General features: G+C 49.2%; 1 protein-coding gene across 1 annotated transcript in view; it reads left to right on the plus strand.

The window, feature by feature from the left end:
- Window positions 1–21,160, plus strand: part of ZDHHC15 (zinc finger DHHC-type palmitoyltransferase 15) — a 186,276-nt gene that overhangs the window by 81,665 nt on the left and 83,451 nt on the right. The window lies entirely within an intron of this gene.

Genomic DNA, 21,160 nt, shown 5'->3' on the forward strand with positions numbered 1-21,160 from the left:
AGTGGAATAGAAATGGATACAAGTTTTCAAATGTCCCAGTCACTTCCTGTTATTTGTTGTGCTCATTTGTGAAACTGTGCATCAGAAGGCATTTCTTATCTAGTACAAGATGCTCTCTGGGTATCCCTTATTAACTTTGCTCTGTGGTCCCTTCTGAGGCAGTGCTATGCACAATGCAGTGTACATCCTCGGTAGAGCAATCAGCTGTGTTCCTGGAAGGTGTCATTCAAGTGTCATTTGTGTGCTTCCAGATTAGCCTTATCCCTCTTCTGGTGGATGCAGGTGTCTCACTTGGCAGTGGGGGCTCCTTTTTTGCTTGCACTTGCTCCCCACTATGTATCACAATCTTGTGGAACTATGGGGAACATGATGCTAACATTCATCACTGAACATTTGTGGTTCTTTGGTAGTCCCACTCTGTTTAAATGCTGATGCCGCTTTACTGGTTGCAGAGTCCTTTGGAAGGTCAGGAAGACAGGGTATTTTCTATCTTGTTCATTTTGCTAGCATTTGGGAGGTTTACAGGTTTGTTCTTGTTTTCTTTGTGCACAGTGTGTGCCATGATATTTATCCGGCGCTCTCGTTAACGCTCACATAGAAACATAGAAATTGCCGACTGATAAAAACCACTTGGCCTATAAAGTCTGCCACTTTTTAAACTTTCGGTAACCTTAACCCTATTTGATCCTTAGTTCTTTGTAATTATATTCTTATGTCTGTCCCAAGCATCACCTATATAGTAGTGTTGTCCTGTATATTGACCAGTTACAATACTATATATCTAATTTGCCAATATGTAACATCATGTAATTGTACCATGTTGATACAAACTTGATGGTTGATAACCAATCAAGTTCTCAAGTTTAACTCATTACAATCGCTGGGTTATAGTTGGTATTCTGAGGGATGGGATGTAGCGGTCAGAAGACCTGCGCCAGAATCCCAACACCTGTCGGCATCCCGAACGTATGCATTAGGCTGAGGGGAGGAGTTGGTTAGGTACTAGGGGGAGGGTTAGGGTTGGGCTACGAGAGGGGAGGGTTAGGGGTAGGGTAAGGGTAAGTTTAGTTGCTCAAAGCTGTCAGAATTATGGCAGTCAGGATGCTGCTGTCTGTACTCTGACCGCTTGTATTCCGTACCCAATCACAACCGCTATCCCCTATGTATCCCCTGTTAGACCGGTTACCTGCTAGTTTTATTTAAAACACAACTTTTACTAATAGTTGCTTCTTAATGTATCTTTATATTATTGGGCTCTCATACAATATCAACATTCATATTAGTCAATTCCACCTATTGCATCTTGTATATGCCTAAAAAAAACAAAATATAATTTTTTTGAGAGACTGATATATGCAAAAAAACATCCAAGGAGGGGAGGGTTATGGATAGGAAAAAAAATCCACTCTATAATCTTTACCAGCAGTCCCCTCCTCAGAGTTTCTAGTACTCAGTCCTTTTTCTGATACACAATTTAAATTTCCTTTGCAGTATGTGCAATAAATATATGTCTAATTCATCACTGTTCATAACTCCCTAAATCACGTGTGTAGCCTTACATGTCTCACACCAATGTTACAGAACCTCAACCAAAGGTAAATGGGAACAGTGTCCGTACTTTTGATGACACTAGTATGCAAGTAGGTGATAAATGTGGGGTTTTCTTTTTTTAGTTACCAGTATTGTCACAACCCAGTGAACTGTGGCTCCTACTTACCTGGTCCAGTCGGTCACTGGCTTCTGCATACTCTGCTACAGCAATTGCTGAATTGCGATTCAAGCATTCCATCCTGCGTTCACTTGCATTTACGGCTGACCAATCCCATTCCTGGCTATCCAGACAGCTGAGCAGCATTAAACAATCCTAACAAGGCATTTTAAGATGGCCTATTTAAACAGCTGCTGTGCACTCACTCATTGTCCGCATTTCATCTAACCTACAGTACATGGTCAATAGAACTGACTCCTGGTTCTAGATATCTTTGTTCTGCAGTGTTCTTGCCTGTTCCTTCTGAAATCTTCCAGAAAAGATTGTGTTTTAAAGCAGTATTCTATTTCTGGCTTTCCTATGTCTTATGATTCATTTGTGTCTCCTCCTTGAAATCTCCTTGTGAACTTTCCACTGTCTGCTCCAGTAGCAATCACTTTCCAGTAGCATAGTCTTCGTCTTCTAGTAGCATAGTCTTTCTTTTTCATCCACTAGGTCACTGGAGTACTCTTGGGATATGGATGGCTTCCGCAGGAACAGGGCACTGAATATTTAAATTTAGAACACTCCACCCCTCCATATCCCAGAGTACCTCAGTGTTTTTTCTGTGCTCATCGTAGCAACAAGGCTGGTGTGGAGCTCATCCACACTTATTTTGAATATATTTTTATTTTTATTATATTTTTGATTTTTCTTTTTTCACTTTCTCCACATCCCTTCCCCCCTTCCAAAAGGCGAGGGTCCGGGATAGTGGAAGCTGCTACAAGCAGCTGTGGCGTGTCGGTCCTCACTAAAGAGCACCCTCACAGCCAAGAGCAGACTACCTGCAGAAAAGGCTGGACGGTGCTTGCAGAGAAGCCCCGTCATAGCCCTCACCACAGGCGTCCAGGTATGTTGGGGGACGGGGCGGTCAGCTCACGCTGCCGCCCCGCTGTGTGGGGACACTGTTTCTGAAAGCGCCGCCCGCCACTATGTAGCCGCCCGCCGCCGCTGATTGATGTCCCGCCGCAGAGCCGCGCCGGCCGCTGTTCTTTCAGTCATAGAAGCCGCTTCACGGCTCTATGGAGCGCGCTCCCCGGCTCCCGCTAGCCGCTCCCCGGCCCCTTCTAGATGCACCTGGTGTTCCAGTACACGAAGCACATAGGGAGGGGGGGGGGGGAGAAACTCACAGCACACGCAGCTGCACGGGGGGGGGGGGGGAGAGAGAATCAGCAGCAGTACACTAGGCTGCATAGATTATATAGGAAAGCATAGGCTATTAGGTTTTTGTTAACACTATCCCAGGTTATATATCTGTTTCAAAAGATTATAACCTGTACTGTGATTATACTATAAGCATGGCTTGGGGGCCATTTTAACCATGCTTCCTGTTCTTCCTGTTGTGATTCCAGAACGTTCCTGTCCTACATCTCTACTCCACCGGAGGCGCAGGGGTGTTAGTGGGAATTTGGGATCACATTTCATAGGACTGGCCACGTGTACTGCACTTGGCCAGATATATATCACACACACCTTGGTACTATTTTACTGAGTCGGGCAAGTTGTCTGTTTATGTGTATTGTGTTGTCTGTCTGCATAATGAGTAAGGCACCAGCAAAAACTAAAAAGCAGTTTCACTGCAATGTCTGTAAGAGTGTGTTACCGGATGGATCTACCACATGTTCAGTATGTTTTGTGAATTCAGCTACGAATACAATTTCGGCTCCGGTCTTAAAGCCGGTTTACTCCCCGGATCCTCCATGGGAAATGCTAGCCAATGTAATGGCTGGGTTGCAATCAGAATTGGCCGCCGCTCGACAAGAGCGGGAAGCGGCAAGATATGAGTCTAGGGTGAGACCGCCAGAACTACCGGAGGCGTCTCAGCCTTGCCAAAAGTCCAAATCCATTTTGGGTAGACGGGATAAATTTCATGTGTCTTATGATTTACCAGTTTCTGCTATGTTGCATTCTGACGATTCCATGCCAGACCTCACTGCGCAAGATGAGGGTGAGGAGGTCGAAGTGGACCAGCAGTCAGATAGTGATGATTTTAACAGCCCAGGCATTGATAATCTCATAAGAGCGTTGCGTCAGTATCTGAAGTTTACAGAAACTGAGGAGCCTCTGACAAATGATGAAGTCGTCTTTACTAAACGACCGAGATCTCCAATCTGTTTTCCGGTTTCGGAGTCTCTTAATAAGATGTTAGTAGAAACACGAAAGAATCCATATAAACGGTTTTCTATACCTCACAGATTTAAGTCTAATTACCCGTTTCCAGAGTCGGTAACATGTACACGGGAGAATCCGCCTATGGTTGATTCGTCTGTGTCAAAACTTACAAAGAAATTAACCATACCAGTACCAACTGCTACTACGCTTAAAGACCCTTCAGACCGTAAAATAGAAACTATGCTAAAGTCCATGTATTTAGCAGCAAGAGTGCTGCTGAGACCTGGGTTGGTTGGCATTTGGGTCACTAAGGCGCTAATAGTATGGATAACAGAACTCAAGTCTGCCCTACATGGCGATCACCTTATACTTCTTGCTGATCAAATCTGTGAGGCTGCGGAGTATTTATGTAAAGCTTCTACTGACGTCTGTCAGCTCACTTCTCGCATTTCATCGTCACTGGTTACAGTACGACGAGCACTCTGGCTGCGTTCTTGGCAAGCGGAGGCAGAGGTCAAGAGAGGTATAGAGGCGTTACCTTACGGTGGCGAGAAGTTGTTTGGTCCTGAATTGGACAAATGGATTTCTGAGGCCACAGGAGGAAAGTCTGTTTTCTTACAATTGCCTCCAACGGTACCAAGACGGAGATACTCTGGACCTGCGTTCAAATCCTTTAGACCTCAGCCCTTTCGCGGCCGTGGCAGAGGAACAGCCACGCCTGGTAGACGAGGTCGAGGACGTGGTTTCCAACAAACCAACACCAGTCGTCAGGACGCTAAGGTCAACGTCAAGCCAGTGGCATGACGGGCTCCCAGCCCATCTCGGATCTCCAATTGTGGGTGCACGCCTTCAGACTTTTCAGTTGGCGTGGTTCCAGACATCCACAGATGGGTGGATCCGAGTTCGACTGTCTTCCGCCACTGCGGTTTTTCAAGACAGTACTGCCTCTCTCGGACAACAAGAGGATGGTTCTGCAAATTGCCATTCAGTCCCTGCTGGATTCAGCAGTTTTGATTCCGGTACCGGTACAACAACAAGGTCAGGGTTATTATTCCAGTCTGTTTGTGGTACCAAAGCCGGATGGCTCCGTCAGGCCAATATTGAATTTAAAGGATCTCAATCAGTACGTCACTTACTACAGATTCAAGATGGAATCTCTGCGGTCAGTAATTGCAGGTTTAGAGCCTCAGGAATTCATGATTGCGCTAGATCTCAAGGATGCATACTTACACATTCCGATTTAGCCACCTCATCAGAGGTTCTTGCGTTTTGCGATACGGCAGAACCATTACCAGTTTCAGGCTCTACCGTTTGGCCTCTCGTCAGCGCCTCGGGTATTCACCAAAGTGATGTCTGTGATGATAGCTCATCTCAGATCCCTGGGAGTGATAATAGTTCCGTACTTGGATGATCTGCTCATCAAAGCTCCATCTCAACAGATGCTCCTCCAACATGCGTTGCTAACGTACAATGTACTAGTTCAGCACGGTTGGATTGTCAACTTCAAGAAATCACATCTAATTCCGTCTCAACGACTTCAATTCCTAGGTATGATTCTCGATACGGTAAATCAAAGAATTTACCTACCAGAACAGAAAGTACAGATTATTCGTCATCTGGTACAATTAGTGCTCAAGCCACGCACTGTCTCGATACATTTGTGCATTCGCCTCTTAGGCACAATAGTGGCGGCTTTCGAAGCGCTTCAGTTCGGAAGATTTTACTCGCGTCCTTTTCAACTGGATGTGCTCGCACAGTGGTCGGACTTGCATCTGCAGATTCACCACAGGGTGAGGTTGTCGCCACGGGCAAAGGTATCTCTACTCTGGTGGCTCAAAGTACACAATCTAACTGCAGGGAAACGGTTCGGCTCCTGGAATTGGATAATTCTAACGACGGACGCGAGTCTCAGAGGTTGGGGAGCTGTAGTTCAAAATTGTCAGCTCCAGGGTCTCTGGGCAGATCACGAAAGATTGCTCTCTATAAATGTCCTGAAACTCTGGGCAATTTACAATGCGCTATGACAAGCAGTGCACATGCTTCGGTTTCAGACTGTCCAGGTGCAGTCAGACAACGCGACGGCGGTCGCGTACATCAACAAACAAGGAGGAACGAGAAGCCGCATGGCAGTGCGGGAAGTAGCTCGAATCCTCAATTGGGCCGAGCATCACCAAGTGATATTGTCGGCAGTGTTCATTCCGGGAGTGGACAACTGGGAGGCGGATTATCTCAGGCGTCGGGATTTTCATCCAGGAGAATGGGCATTAAATCCCGAAGTGTTTCACATGTTGGTCCAGAGGTGGGGTTACCCTCAAGTGGACCTGATGGCATCTTGCCACAATCACCAAACGCCCCAGTATGTGTCCAGAACGCGAGATCCAAAGGCAGTGGCGGTGGATTCTCTCACAATCGCGTGGCCTTACAGCCTCGTGTATCTGTTTCCACCGTTTCCGCTGCTCCCTCGATTGCTAAAACGGATCAAAAGAGAGTCCGCCACAGTCATACTAGTGGCGCCTCATTGGCCTCGGAGAGCTTGGTTCTCGGATCTACGCGGACTACTCGCAGACGATCCTTGGCCGCTCCCACTACGTCCGGACCTGTTACAACAGGGTCCGTTTCTTTACCCCGATTTAGCGCGGCTGTGTTTGACGGAGTGGCTGTTGAGACCGCCCTCTTAAGAAGAGAGGGCATTCCAGAATCGGTTATACCAACCGAGCTAGGAAGCCAGTTATGGCAGCTCATTATTACGGAATTTGGCGTGCCTATATAGGTTGGTGTGAAGCTCGGAAGTTTCCGACATCATCTTTCAAGTTATCCCGTCTTTTGCTATTTCTACAGACGGGGTTAGATGGAGGACTGCGTTTATCTACACTAAAGGTGCAGGTATCTGCTTTGTCAATTTACTTTCAAAGACTATTGGCTCTATTGCCGTCTGTACACACCTTTCTGCAAGGTGTCCTCAGAGTACAGCCTCCATTCATTCCATAACCTCTCTTTATATTACGGATGTGCTCACCCATCTGCACCTTCAGTGGCCTGGAAGTTTGGCCCTCAGGGCTGTGTCCTCTCACCCCTTCTCTTCTCCCTGTACACAAATGACTGCACCTCAGAGGCGCAATCAGTAAAGATCATCAAATTCGCTGATGACACCACCGTCATCGGCCTCATCAAGGACTGGGATGAATCGGCCTATAGATAGGAAGTAGACCGGTTGGCCCAGTGGTGCACCCACAACAACCTTGTGCTCAACCCCCTCAAAACTGTCGAGATGATAGTGGACTTCAGGAAGAAGTCAGCTAGTGCACCTCTGCTAACGATTGCTGACAGTGTGGTATCGCTAGTGGACTCCTTCAAGTTTCTAGGGACCACAATCTCCCGGGACCTTAAATGGGGGTCCAACGCTGACGCCACTGTCGGGAAAGCGCAGCAGAGGTTGTTCTTCCTCAGACAACTAAGGAAGTTCAACATCCCACAGAAGCTTCTGCTCCTCTTCTCAAAAGGTGGTCAGAACCGCAGAGAAGATCATCGGGGCCGACCTTCCCTCAGTCCAGGACCTGTACCTGTCCAGAGCTAAAAAGCGAGCAACGAAGATACTAAAAGACCAGCTACAGCCCGGCCACAGCATGTTGAAGTTGCTTCCTTCAAGCAGGCGTTACAGGGCCGTCCCCGCCAGGTCCACCAGAAGCCTCAAAAGTTTCTTTCCCCAAGTGGTCCGCCTGCTGAACTCCTGAACATTGACTGACTAGACGTACATGTAACGAACGTGTGTCCCCACGGTATGCCGATCTGTATGACTTTACTTGCCCCCCCCCAACCTGCTTATCTGTTACGTACTTAGCTGTTGTATAGCAAACCGAAGACAAACTCCTAGTATACGCAAGTATACCTGGCCAATAAAGCTGATTCTGATGGATATCTTATAAAAAACTACTGTTTGTTTGATCCGGAGAAGCACGGAGAATCACTATGCTTACCAGAAAACACTAGAAGACAGTGTGTTCCCACAGCAGTATGGGAGATCGCTATGACCACTATAATAAACAAAGGATATGGCGCCCCGTTACTAAAGAGTATGGGGAAACGGAGCGGCCTGTATCGTGCGGTTACCTTGACAACGGCGCACCACGTGATATAATATAGACGCTGCACAGGATATGGAGATCTACCCGGATGTCCAAATATGGGCAGATGAACCATTGGATGCTGGGTGATGTAGTTTATATTACACTGGTAGCCATAGTTATGGATAAACTTTCGGGACACGTGATCAGCCAGACGGATGAATATTGGCTGCAAGATGCACACAGCTGCAGCAATCTTATCAATCTGCAAGGAGTCTCTGTGATTGGATATAAGATAGTTTAAATATGTAGGAAGTTTGTCTAGCACTCATTACCTTGAAAAAGACCACAGCCAGTGGTTGAAATGTGTTGGTTGGAGGCCAGCAGTGGGGGTGGTATTCATGTGACCGCCGGTTAGCTGACCGACAGTCACATGACCTCCTCCACCAGCTCGACGGGTCACTGTCCCGATGGTCGGCATGCCGACCAACAGTGACTATTTCCACTCGTGGGTGTCCACGACACCCATAGAGTGGGAATAGAATCCGTGGCGACCGCAGGTCGCCACCGAGCCCGCAGCGTGGCGAGCGCAGCGAGCCCGCAAGGGACTTGCTGCACTCGCCCCTCCCCGCCGGGATCCCGGCGTCGGTAAGCTGCCGGAATCCCGGCGTCGGTAAGCTGACCGGCGGTCAGGAGACCACCGGTCAGCCGTACTACACCCCAGCAGTGGTACCAGTGACGTATATCCACCGGGAGTAAGCAGACATCCCAAGGACTGTTCCGGACTGTCTTGGTGTCAGGACATTCCATGCTCGTTTGAACGGACTTTTGCCAGTTCTTAACATCCGGTAATATATGCATTGCTGCCATCTACACTGCTGGCCACAAAAATATTTGTTTGAGTGCCAAGTTTTGTGTTTGGGACTGTCTCCATATGAATCAGTATTTTTACCCATGTTTTAATAAAACAATATTACACTATATATCCTCCCCTGTTTTGTGTTGCATGCCATTGGTGGAGAGGACTGAACTATTCACCTGGGAATTTGGCATACTGAAGGGGATCTGATATCTTGTTTGGAGAATTTCTGCTTATTACCCTAAGTATTGCAACCATGGTCCAGGCCAGGAATCCTGTGACGTCAAAACACTATCATTATATCTGGAGGAGTTATGTCTCTTGGTGCGAGGAACGCACATTTCCGCCTGCAGAGTTTCACTTGGGACATTTCCTGCAGGCTGGTGTGGATAAGGGCTTACGTCTGGGTTCCATAAAGGTCCAGATTTCAGCTCCCTCAATTTTCTTTCAGAAGAAATTGACAGTCTTGGCAGAAGTTCAGACCTTCTTGCAAGGGGTACTCCACATACAACCTCCCTTTGTGCCGCCTATGGCACCATGGGATTTGGATGTAGTGTTCAAATTTTTACAGTCCTCCTGGTTTGAACCTCTGATGACTGTAGAAGAGAAGTACCTTACGTGGAAGACAGGGATGTTACTGGCCCTGGCTTCTGCTCGAAGTGTTTCAAAATTGGGGGCCTTATCGTGTAAAAGTACCTACTTGGTCTTGTACGAGGACAGAGCGGAGCTCCGGACTAGACAGCATTTCCTGCCGAAGGTTGTCTCCGCGTTTCATCTGAATCAACCTATTGCGATTCAGTCCAGTTCTGACGCTTCTGCTCCCCCGGAGACATTGGATGCTGTGCTGGGCTTGAAGATATACAGTATATCAAGCATACAGCTTGGGTCAGAAAGACTGATTCCTTGTTCGTGCTCTATGATGTGCAGAAGAAGGGTTGCCCTGCTTCACAGCAGTCCATTGCCCATTGGATTAGGCTGGCTAGCCAACAGGCCTATGTGTCGGCAACCTGTTCCTAAGTCTCTAAAGTCCCACTCTACTAGATCAGTGGGCTCTTCCTGGGCGGCTGTCCGTGGAGTCTCGGACTTGCAACTGTACCGAGCTGCTACCTGGTCGGGGTAGAACACTTTTTTTTTTTTTTTTTTTTTTGTGAAGTTCAACAAATTTGATACCCTGCCAAAGAGGATACCCAGTTTGGGCAGGTTGTGCTGCAGCAGTCTCCGCACGTTCCTGCCCATTCTGGAAGCTTTGGGACGTCCCCATCGTACTAGTTTTCCCCAATATCCCTTATGGATGCTAGAGAAAATAGGATTTTAATACCTACTGGTAAATCCTTTTCTCGAAGTCCATAAGGGATATTGGGCGCCCGCCTCAGTGCGTGGACTTTTTATGCAGGTTCTTGTCCTGTAGTTACCTGTTCAGCTGTTACTGTTGTTGTTACCAGCCGTTGCTGGTTGTTGTATGTTGTGGTGTGCTGGTGTGTAAATCTCACCACTCTTTGCTATCATATTTTATTTCCTTCTCTCATATATGTCCTTTTCTCCGTGCACGTTATTTCCTAGAACTGCCTGTGGGAGGGGGCATAGAGGGAAGGAGCCATCACACCCAGTAAAGAAAATTTAAAGTGCAATGGTTCCTTTGGACCCCTTCTATACCCATCGTACTAGTTTCCCCCAATATCCCTTATGGACTACGAGAAAAGGATTTACTGGTAGGCATTAAAATCCTATTTCACCAGGTTTTCTGCAGCGGGGTACATTGTGTGTTCCACAGGGAATACATCGGGGTGTAGAGATGGATCTTGATCCAGAGGCACCAACAGGCTAAAGCTTTAGACTGTCTCAGAATGCTTTGCAGGGCCTCCTCTATAACCCCGCCTCCAGGCACTGTGAGCTCAGTTTTATGGGGTGTACACACTGAGATTTTTTTTCTTACGATTTTGACTATATAGTCAAAATTGTAAGAAAAGTTAGTGCAAACCGCAAGGTGAAAGTCACCTTGCGATCCCAATTCGATGCTGATGCGCGGTCGGCATCGCAAGAATAGATAGACAGGTGCAGGTAAGTCAATTTTGACTATCTCTATAGAAGAGATAGTCAAAATTGACACTTAGCCAAAATCGCACATAGGCCCTCATTCCGAGTTGATCGCTCGCTGCCGTTTTTCGCAGCGCAGCGATCAAGTGAAAAATCTGCATTTATGCGCATGGTATGCGCTGCGCGCATGCGCTAAGTACTTTCACACAAAACTTTGTAGTTTTACCCAAGCTCGAGTGACGTTTTTCAGTCGCTCGAGTGTTTGTAGTTTGACAGGAAGTGGGTGCTTCTGGGCGGCAACTTGGCGTTTTCATGGAGTGTGCTAAAAAACGCAGGCGTGCCAGGCAAAAATGTAGGAGTGGCTGGAGAAACGGGGGAGTGGCTGACCTAACGCAGGGCGTGTTTGTGACGTCAAACCAGGAACTAAACAGACTGCAGTCATCGCAAGATAGGAGCAGGTCTGGAGCTACTCAGAAACTGCATGAAATTTTTCTTGTGCAGTTCTGCTAACCTTTCGTTCGCACTTCTGCTATGCTAAGATACACTACCAGAGGGTGGCGGCTTAGCGTTTGCACTGCTGCTAAAAGCAGCTAGCGAGCGATCAACTCGGAATGAGGGCCATAGTCAGTATCTCAAGCATAATAAGTGTGCTTGCGATACTGACTATGTGCTGACCTAGCCCCTGTCGCATAGTGAGAATCGGACATAGCCCGAATCTCACCGTGTGTATGGGCCATAAGAGTTGGTGCCTGCATGAAGCAGGTCGCTTAACAGGGGAGCTGCGCTAGGCAGCCCTGAAAAAGCTTTTTGGAAGACTTCAAGGGCTGCAGCACTTCATATGTCAGTGTGACATACTGTGCTGCGACTCCATCACCTCCCCAGCGGCGTCGCATACTCCCGCTGGCTCTGTTCCCGGGTTCTTGCGGCGGAGGCGCTCTGGTTCCTAGGCACACCACCGCAGACGCTCTCCTGGATCGCGTGGCTGCTACTAAGGGAAAGAGGTAAGAGGGTCCCCCAGGCGGGACCCGCCATTAAATTGCGTTCCGGTCGCGATTTAAGGAGACAAACCGTGACGCTGGCTTGGACACTGTGACGGAGCATGGACCTCACTATATCCACCAGGGCATGGGAGCACAGGTCGGATTGTAAAATATCCACTTTAATAAGGCTCAATAGTACCTAGTGGAAAAGGCACTTGACCTGTTGCCCCTCCCCCAGCTCCGGGCGCCATCTACTGCTGGTATTCCCACCCTGAAGCTGCCTCACACTCTTCCTCACTCCTTGACTGAGACGCTGGGTGCCACCTTCTCACAGTAGCTGCGACTGGTCTCCGGGACTGCAGGGCAAGGTCTCCTCTGTAAATCCGCCTGATTCATCAGCGCTGTGATTTCTCTGACGTCCTAGTGGATGCTGGGAACTCCGTAAGGACCATGGGGAATAGACGGGCTCCGCAGGAGACTGGACACTCTAAAAGAAAGATTAGGTACTATCTGGTGTGCACTGGCTCCTCCCTCTATGCCCCTCCTCCAGACCTCAGTTAGAATCTGTGCCCGGCCAGAGCTGGGTGCTCCTAGTGGGCTCTCCTGAGCTTGCTAGAAAGAAAGTATTTGTTAGGTTTTTTATTTTCAGTGAGATCTGCTGGCAACAGACTCACTGCTATGTGGGACTGAGCGGAGAGAAGCAAACCTACCTGCGTGCAGCTAGCTTGTGCTTCTTGGGCTACTGGACACCATTAGCTCCAGAGGGTTCGAACACAGGGCCTGACCTCGATCGTCCGTTCCCGGAGCCGCGCCGCCGTCCCCCTTGCAGAGCCAGAAGACGGAAGAAGGAGATGAAACCGGCGGCAGAAGACTCCGGTCTTCATTAAGGTAGCGCACAGCACTGCAGCTGTGCGCCATTGCTCGCACAGCACACCACACACTCCGGTCACTGTAGGGTGCAGGGCGCTGGGGGGGGGGGCGCCCTGGGCAGCAATTATATTACCTTTTGGCTAAATATACACATAATACAGTCACCTAACTGTATATGTGTAAAAAAAACCCGCCATTAAGTTAAAGAAAACGCGGGACAAAAGCCCGCCGCTGAGGGGGCGGGGCCTTCTTCCTCAGCACACCAGCGCCATTTTCCCTTCACAGCTCCGCTGGAAGCACACTCCCCAGGCTCTCCCCTGCAGTATCCAGGTACAAGACGGGTTAAAAAGAGAGGGGGGGGGGGGGCACATAAATTTAGGTGCAAATCGATACAAACAAACAGCTATTGGGAAAATCACTTATTAGCAGTGTAAATCCCTGTGTTATATAGCGCTGTGGTGTGTGCTGGCATACTCTCTCTCTGTCTCCCCAAAGGACTTTGTGGGGTCCTGTCCTCAGGCTGAGCATTCCCTGTGTGTGTGCGGTGTGTCGGTACGGCTGTGTCGACATGTTTGATGAGGAGGGTTACGTGGAGGCGGAGCAGGGGCAGATGCATGTGGTGTCGCCCCCTGTGGGGCCAACACCTGATTGGATGGAAGGTCTTAACCGACAGTGTCAACTCCTTACATAAAAGGTTTGATGACGCAGCAGCCTTGGGACAGCCGGGATCTCAGCCCGCGCCTGCCCAGGCGACTCAGAAGCCGTCAGGGGCTCATAAACGCCCGCTAGCTCTGATAGTAGACACAGATGTCGACACGGAGTCTGACTCCAGTGTGGATGAGGATGAGACAAATGTTCTGTCTACAAAAGGCATCCGATGCATGATTACTGCACTGAAAGATGTATTGCACATTTCTGATATTAACCCGGTTACCACCAAAAGGGGTATTATGTTTGGGGAGAAAAAGCAGCCAGTGACTTTTCCCCCATCTGATGAATTAAATGATTTGTGTGAAGAAGCGTGGAGTTCCCCTGATAAGAAACTAGTGATTTCTAAGAGGTTACTGATGGCGTACCCTTTCCCGCCAACGGATAGGTTACGTTGGGAAACATCCCCTAAGGTGGACAAGGCGCTAACACGCTTATCTAAAAGGGTGGCACTGCCGTCTCAGGATAAGGCCGCCCTAAAGGATCCTGCGGATAGAAAGCAGGAAGCTATCCTGAAGTCTGTGTATACACACTCTGGTACTCTACTGAGACCTGCTATTGCTTCAGCCTGGATGTGTAGTGCTGCAGCAGCATGGACTGATACCCTGTCAGACAACATTGATTCCCTCGACAGGGATACTATTTTGCTAACCATCGAACATATAAAAGACGTCGTCTTATATATGCGGGATGCACAGAGGGACATTTGCCTGCTGGCATCTAGAATTAATGCAATGTCCATTTCTGCCAGGAGAGTATTATGGACTCGGCAGTGGACAGGTGATGCAGATTCTAAAAAACACCTTATAAGGGTGAGGAACTACTTGGGGACGGTCTCTCGGACCTCGTATCCACAGCAACTGCTGGGAAGTCGACTTTTTTGCCTCAGGTTCCCTCACAGCCTAAGAAAGCACCGTATTATCAAATGCAGTCCTTTCGGCCTCAAAAAGGCAAGCGGGTCAGAGGAGCATCCTTTCTGGCCAGAGGCAAGGGTAGAGGAAAGAAGCTGCACCAGGCAGCCAGTTCCCAGGAACAAAAATCCTCCCCTGCTTCCACTAAGTCCACCGCATGACGATGAGGCTCCACAGGCGGAGCCAGGTGCGGTGGGGGCGCGTCTCCGAAACTTCAGCAACCAGTGGGTTCGCTCACAAGTGGATCTATGGGTTGTACAAATTGTATCTCAGGGATACAAGCTGGAGTTCGAGGCGACTCCCCCTCGCCGTTACCTCAAATCAGCCTTGCCAGCTGCTCCCAGGGAAAGGGAGGTAGTACTGGCGGCAATTGACAAGCTGTACCTCCAGCAGGTGATAATCAAGGTCCCCCTCCTTCAACAGGGCAGGGGTTACTATTCCACAATGTTTGTGGTACCGAAACCGGACGGTTCGGTGAGACCCTTCCTGAATTTAAAATCCTTGAACACTTATATAAAGAAGTTCAAGTTCAAAATGGAATCGCTCAGGGCGGTTATTGCAAACCTGGAAGAGGGGGATTTTATGGTGTCGCTGGACATCAAGGATGCTTACTTGCATGTCCCCATTTTCCCACCTCACCAGGAGTACCTCAGGTTTGTGGTACAGAACTGTCATTACCAATTCCAGACGTTGCCGTTTTGGTCTCTCCACGGCTCCGAGAATATTTACCAAGGTAATGGCCGAAATGATGATACTCCTTCGAAGAAAGGGAGTTATAATTATCCCGTACTTGGACGATCTCCTCATAAAGGCGATGTCCAAAGAGCAGTTGTTGGTCAGCGTAGCACTCTCTCAGGAAGTGTTGCAACAGCACGGCTGGATTCTAAATATCCCAAAGTCGCAGCTGATCCCTACGACACGTCTGCTTTTCCTGGGAATGATTCTGGACACAGAACAGAAGAAGGTGTTTCTCCCGGAGGAGAAGGCCCAGGAATTGTCATCTCTGGTCAGGGACCTCCTGAAACCAAAACAGGTGTCGGTGCATCACTGCACGCGAGTCCTGGGAAAGATGGTGGCTTCTTACGAAGCAATTCCCTTCGGCAGGTTCCATGCAAGGATCTTTCAGTTGGATCTGTTGGACAAATGTTCCGGATCGCATCTTCAGATGCATCGGTTGATCACCCTGTCCCCAAGGGCCAGGGTGTCTCTGCTGTGGTGGCTGCAGAGTGCTCATCTTCTCGAGGGACGCAGGTTCGGCATACTGGACTGGATCTTGGTGACCACGGATGCAAGCCTCCGAGGATGGGGGGCAGTCACTCAGGGAAGAAACTTCCAGGGACAGTGGTCAAGTCTGGAGACTTCTCTACACATAAATATATTGGAACTAAGGGCCATCTACAACGCCCTGAGTCAAGCAGAGCCCCTGCTTCAAAACCAATCTGTACTGATTCAGTCAGACAACATCAAGGCGGTCGCCCATGTAAACCGCCAGGGCGGCACAAGAAGCAGGATGGCAATGGCGGAAGCCACAAGGATTCTTCGATGGGCGGAGAATCACGTGCTAGCACTGTCAGCAGTGTTCATTCCGGGAGTGGACAACTGGGAAGCAGACTTCCTCAGCAGGCACGACCTCCACCTGGGAGAGTGGGGACTTCATCAAGAAGTCTTCACACAGATTGTAAATCATTGGGAACTGCCACAGGTGGACATGATGGCGTCCCGCCTCAACAAAAAGCTAAAAAAATATTGCACCAGGTCACGGGACCCTCAGGCGATAGCTGTGGACGCATTAGTGACACCGTGGGTGTACCAGTCGGTTTATGTGTTCCCTCCTCTTCCTCTCATACCCAAGGTACTGAGGATAGTAAGAAAGAGAGGAGTAAGAACTATACTCATCGTTCCGGATTGGCCAAGAAGAACTTGGTACCCAGAACTAAAAGAAATGATCTCAGAGGACCCATGGCCTCTGCCTCTCAGACAGGACCTGTTACAGCAGGGGCCCTGTCTGTTCCAAGACTTACCGCGGCTGCGTTTGACGGCATGGCGGTTGAACGCCGGATCCTAGCGGAAAAGGGCATTCCGGATGAAGTTAATCCTACGCTGATAAAGGCTAGGAAAGACGTGACAGCAAAACATTATCACCGTATATGGCGAAAATATGTTGCTTGGTGTGAGGCCAGGAAGGCCCCTACAGAGGAATTCCAGCTGGGTCGATTCCTGCACTTCCTACAGTCAGGAGTGACTATGGGCCTAAAATTAGGTTCCATTAAGGTCCAGATTTCGGCCCTATCTATTTTCTTTCAAAAAGAACTGGCTTCACTGCCTGAAGTTCAGACGTTTGTTAAGGGAGTGCTGCATATTCAGCCCCCTTTTGTGCCTCCAGTGGCACCTTGGGATCTTAACATTGTGTTGGATTTCCTGAAATCACACTGGTTTGAGCCACTTAAGACCGTGGAGCTAAAGTATCTCACGTGGAAGGTGGTCATGCTATTGGCCTTGGCTTCAGCTAGGCGTGTGTCAGAATTGGCGGCTTTGTCATGTAAAAGCCCGTATCTGATCTTCCATATGGACAGTGCAGAATTGAGGACTCGTCCCCAATTTCTCCCAAAGGTGGTATCAGCGTTTCATTTGAACCAACCTATTGTGGTGCCTGCGGCTACTCGGGACTTGGAGGCTTCCAAGTTGCTGGACGTAGTCAGGGCTTTGAAAATCTATGTAGCCAGGATGGCTGGAGTCAGGAAAACTGACTCGCTGTTTATCCTGCATGCACCCAACAAACTGGGTGCTCCGGCTTCAAAGCAAACTATTGCGCGCTGGATCTGTAACACGATTCAGCAAGCTCATTCTGCGGCAGGGTTACCGCATCCTAAATCAGTAAAAGCCCATTCCACAAGGAAGGTGGGCTCTTCTTGGGCGGCTGCCCGAGGGGTCTCGGCTTTACAGCTTTGCCGAGCTGCTACTTGGTCGGGTTCAAACACATTTGCTAAGTTCTACAAGTTTGATACCCTGGCTGAGGAGGACCTTGCCTTTGCTCATTCGGTGCTGCAGAGTCATCCGCACTCTCCCGCCCGTTTGGGAGCTTTGGTATAATCCCCATGGTCCTTACGGAGTTCCCAGCATCCACTAGGACGTCAGAGAAAATAAGAATTTACTCACCGGTAATTCTATTTCTCGTAGTCCGTAGTGGATGCTGGGCGCCCGTTCCAAGTGCGGACTCTCTGCAATACATGTATATAGTTATTGCTTAACTAAAGGGTTATTGTTATGAGCCATCTGTTACTGAGGCTCAGTTGTTGTTCATACTGTTAACTGGGTATGGTAATCACAAGTTGTACAGTGTGATTGGTGTGGCTGGTATGAGTCTTACCCTGGATTCCAAATCCTTTCCTTGTTGTGTCAGCTCTTCCGGGCACAGTTTCCTTAACTGAGGTCTGGAGTAGGGGATAGAGGGAGGAGCCAGTGCACACCAGATAGTACCTAATCTTTCTTTTAGAGTACCCAGTCTCCTGCGGAGCCCGTCTATTCCCCATGGTCCTTACGGAGTTCCCAGCATCCACTACGGACTACGAGAAATAGAATTACCGGTGAGTAAATTCTTATTTTTATAGACACTTAAGTATTCTACATGTAATTTTAAGACCGTGTTGGTTACGAACAAGTGTACCTCTATCAGAACATATTGTACGAGTATTCTGATATATACATCCGGTTTCGGACCGCGCATTGTTATATTTTTATATATTTACTAGTCCAGTTCAGTTTTATTGTCTGACTAAAATAATAATCTGCATTGTCACTGCGACTGTGTGTGCCTGTATCTGCTGTGTAGATTTCACTTTCAGTGTATCCCAGCTATATCTATCACTGTTCTGTACCCTAGGACTAGGTGTGTCAGGGTCTCATATCTAGTGCTGAACAGTATTAACCATTAAGTGTATACTACTCTACTCAGTCACTTCATACCGGATTGTGTAGGCAGTCACATAGTACTGGATTTAGACGCTGGTGTTGTGTACTGTGTATGCTGTCAGGGTTCACTACGGCTGGCCGGCGGTCGGGCTCCCGGCGACCAGCATCCCGGCGCCGGGAGCCCGACCGCCGGCTTACCGACAGCTTGGCGAGCGCAAATGAGCCCCTTGCGGGCTCGCTGCGCTCGCCACGCTACGGGCACGGTGGCGCGCTACGCGCGCCACACTATTTTATTCTCCCTCTATGGGGGTCGTGGACCCCCACGAGGGAAAATAATTGTCGGTATGCCGGCTGTCGGGCTCCCGGCGCCGGTATACTGAGCGCCGGGAGCCCGACCGCCGGCAAACAGAAGACCACCCATGCTGTCACATACTATGGGATTTATTCGCAGGTATTGTACTCTGTCTGGCTATGTCGTACTCATACGCTCTGCGGTTGCATTTACTAAAATGTCTAACACAAAGGGCGGGAAATCCACGGACGCTCCTGTATCATGCAGCGCATGTGCCAGGGATTTGCCTGACGGGGAAGCTTTGAATGATGGTCTGTGTAATACGTGCCATACATCTTCCAGTCAGTCCGCAGCTCCTGTAACCAATCGGGAGCCACCTTGGGCGGCATTCTCATCTATGCTCAGTACGCTTGTGACATGCCTTGCGCCCCCTATGGGACCTCCTGTGCCATTGCAGCCACATAGTGTCCCTGTGGTAAATCCGCCTTGGGCGGATGCTCTGTTGGGTGTAGTATGGTTTGCCGGCGGTCGGGGTCCCGGCAACCAGCATACCGGCGCCGGAATCTCGACCACCGGCATACCGACAGCTGGGCGAGCGCAAATGAGCCCCTTCCGGGCTCACCACGCTGTGGGCACGGTGGCCACGCTATCTATTCTCCCTCCAGGGGGGTCGTGGACCCCCAAGAGGGAGAAAAGATGTCTGTATGCGGCGGTCGGGATTCTGGTGCTGGTATGGTGGTCGTCGGGAGCCCGGCAGCCAGCAACCTGAAGACCACCCACTCTGTGTACCTAGATACAACAATTGAATCAATCTTTGGTTAGACAAAAACCTACCCCACGTCTCTCTGGAGTCAAGGGGTCATCTAAGCGGGCCGCTTCCTCCTCACAATCCACTAATATCTCAGATGATACTTCTGATGAGGATGGGGAGTATACTGATCCATCAGACACTGATACAGTTGCTTCTGACGAGGAACCTACAACTCAGGTTGGTGTCCTTGACCTAGTGGAGGCTATTAAGCTGATTCTACAAATCAATGATGATGTAGATCCCACTACTGCGTCTAAGAAACCTGATAAGTTTAAACGTCAGAAGGTAGCTAAAGTAGTCTTACCGCAATCTGACCATTTAGTAGACATACGTCAGGAACCCTGGTCTTCTCCAGGAAAGAAATTCTCCCTGTCTAAAAAGATGCTAGCTCGTTATCCTCTCCTTGCTGAGTTGTGTAACAAGTGGGAAAATTCTCCGCCGGTGTATTCCCATGTCACCCGTCTTGTGGTGTCATCTGCTCTTACTTTCGCTACTGTCACCTCACTGAAGGAACCGACAGATAAGTGTGTGGAGGGATGCCGGAAGTCTATTTACTCCCTTACAGGTGCTGTACATAGACCACCTATAGCAGCCTCCTGGGCCGCAAAAGGAATTGAAGCATGGGTTCAGGCAATAGAGGATGAGCTGCCTTAGGATATATCTGACACTGCCAGACAATATCTGTCTCATATTACCACCGCCTCCCAATATATTTAGGAGGCGTCCTCTGAGGCAGGTGTAATGGTGGCCAAGGCATCGACTACGTCCATCCTGGCTCACCGAATTCTGTGGTTAAGGTCATGGAAGGTGGAACTGGACTCCAAAAAGACCTTGGAGGTACTTCCTTTTAAGGGAGACATCCTATTTGGGGAAGATCTGAATAAGATCGTGACTGACTTAGCGGCTGCTAAGACTGCATATCTCCTGAATTCTAATCCTTCTGCACAGAAGGCAAAGTGTACCACTTTTCGTTCCTTTCGACCTCAAGGAAAAGCAAAAGGTAAGACATACCCAAGACAAGCTTTTGCTCCCAAAACCACTAAGCCCAAAACGAAACAATCCTGGGCCGCCCGTCATCCTGCTGCCAAACAAGACAAGTCTGCTGCATGATGGGGCGGGCTTCACCCTGGAGGATCCCAGGGTGGGAGGCTGACTTCTGCAGTTCACCCAGGTCTGGTTAAAGACCACTTCAGATGCATGGGTACGAGAAGTAGTCTCTCACTGGTGCGCAGTCTCTTTCAAGATGCATCCACCTCACCAGTTCTGCACGACGGTTATTCCTTCGGACCTGTTGAAGGCGCAAGCTCTACAAACTGTTGTGCGTTCCCTCCTGGATACAGGAGTGGTAGTGCCGGTACCCCTGTCCCAGAGAGGCGGAGGATACTACTCGACCCTGTTACTAGTCCCGAAACCCAATGGGTCTTTCCGGCCTATACTCAACCTCAAATCACTGAACAAATTTGTGAGAGTGTCCAAATTCCGTAAGGAAACGCTGCGCTCGATTGTACTGGCCATGGAACCTGGAGTTTATATGGTATCCCTGGATATACAAGATGCTTATCTGCATATACCTATTGCCATATCGCATCAGCAATATCTGCAGTTTGCTATTGGCAGCCTTCACTATCCATTCCAGGCTCTGCCGTTTGGACTAGCCACGGCCCCTCGGATCTTCTCCAAGGTTAGGACCGTGATGACTGCTCATCTGCTTCATCAGGGAATCAGGATCCTGCCGTATCTGGACGACTTGCTGATCCTGGCGAACTCCCAAGATGTCCTCAGTCATCTGCAACTGACGGTACGCTTCCTACAAGTCCACGGGTGGCTCGTCAACTGGAAGAAGTCCTCGCTGGTCCCTGCTTGGAG

The sequence above is a fragment of the Pseudophryne corroboree genome, chromosome 8 (genome assembly GCF_028390025.1).
Source record: "Pseudophryne corroboree isolate aPseCor3 chromosome 8, aPseCor3.hap2, whole genome shotgun sequence".
NCBI classification, from domain to species: domain Eukaryota; kingdom Metazoa; phylum Chordata; class Amphibia; order Anura; family Myobatrachidae; genus Pseudophryne; species Pseudophryne corroboree.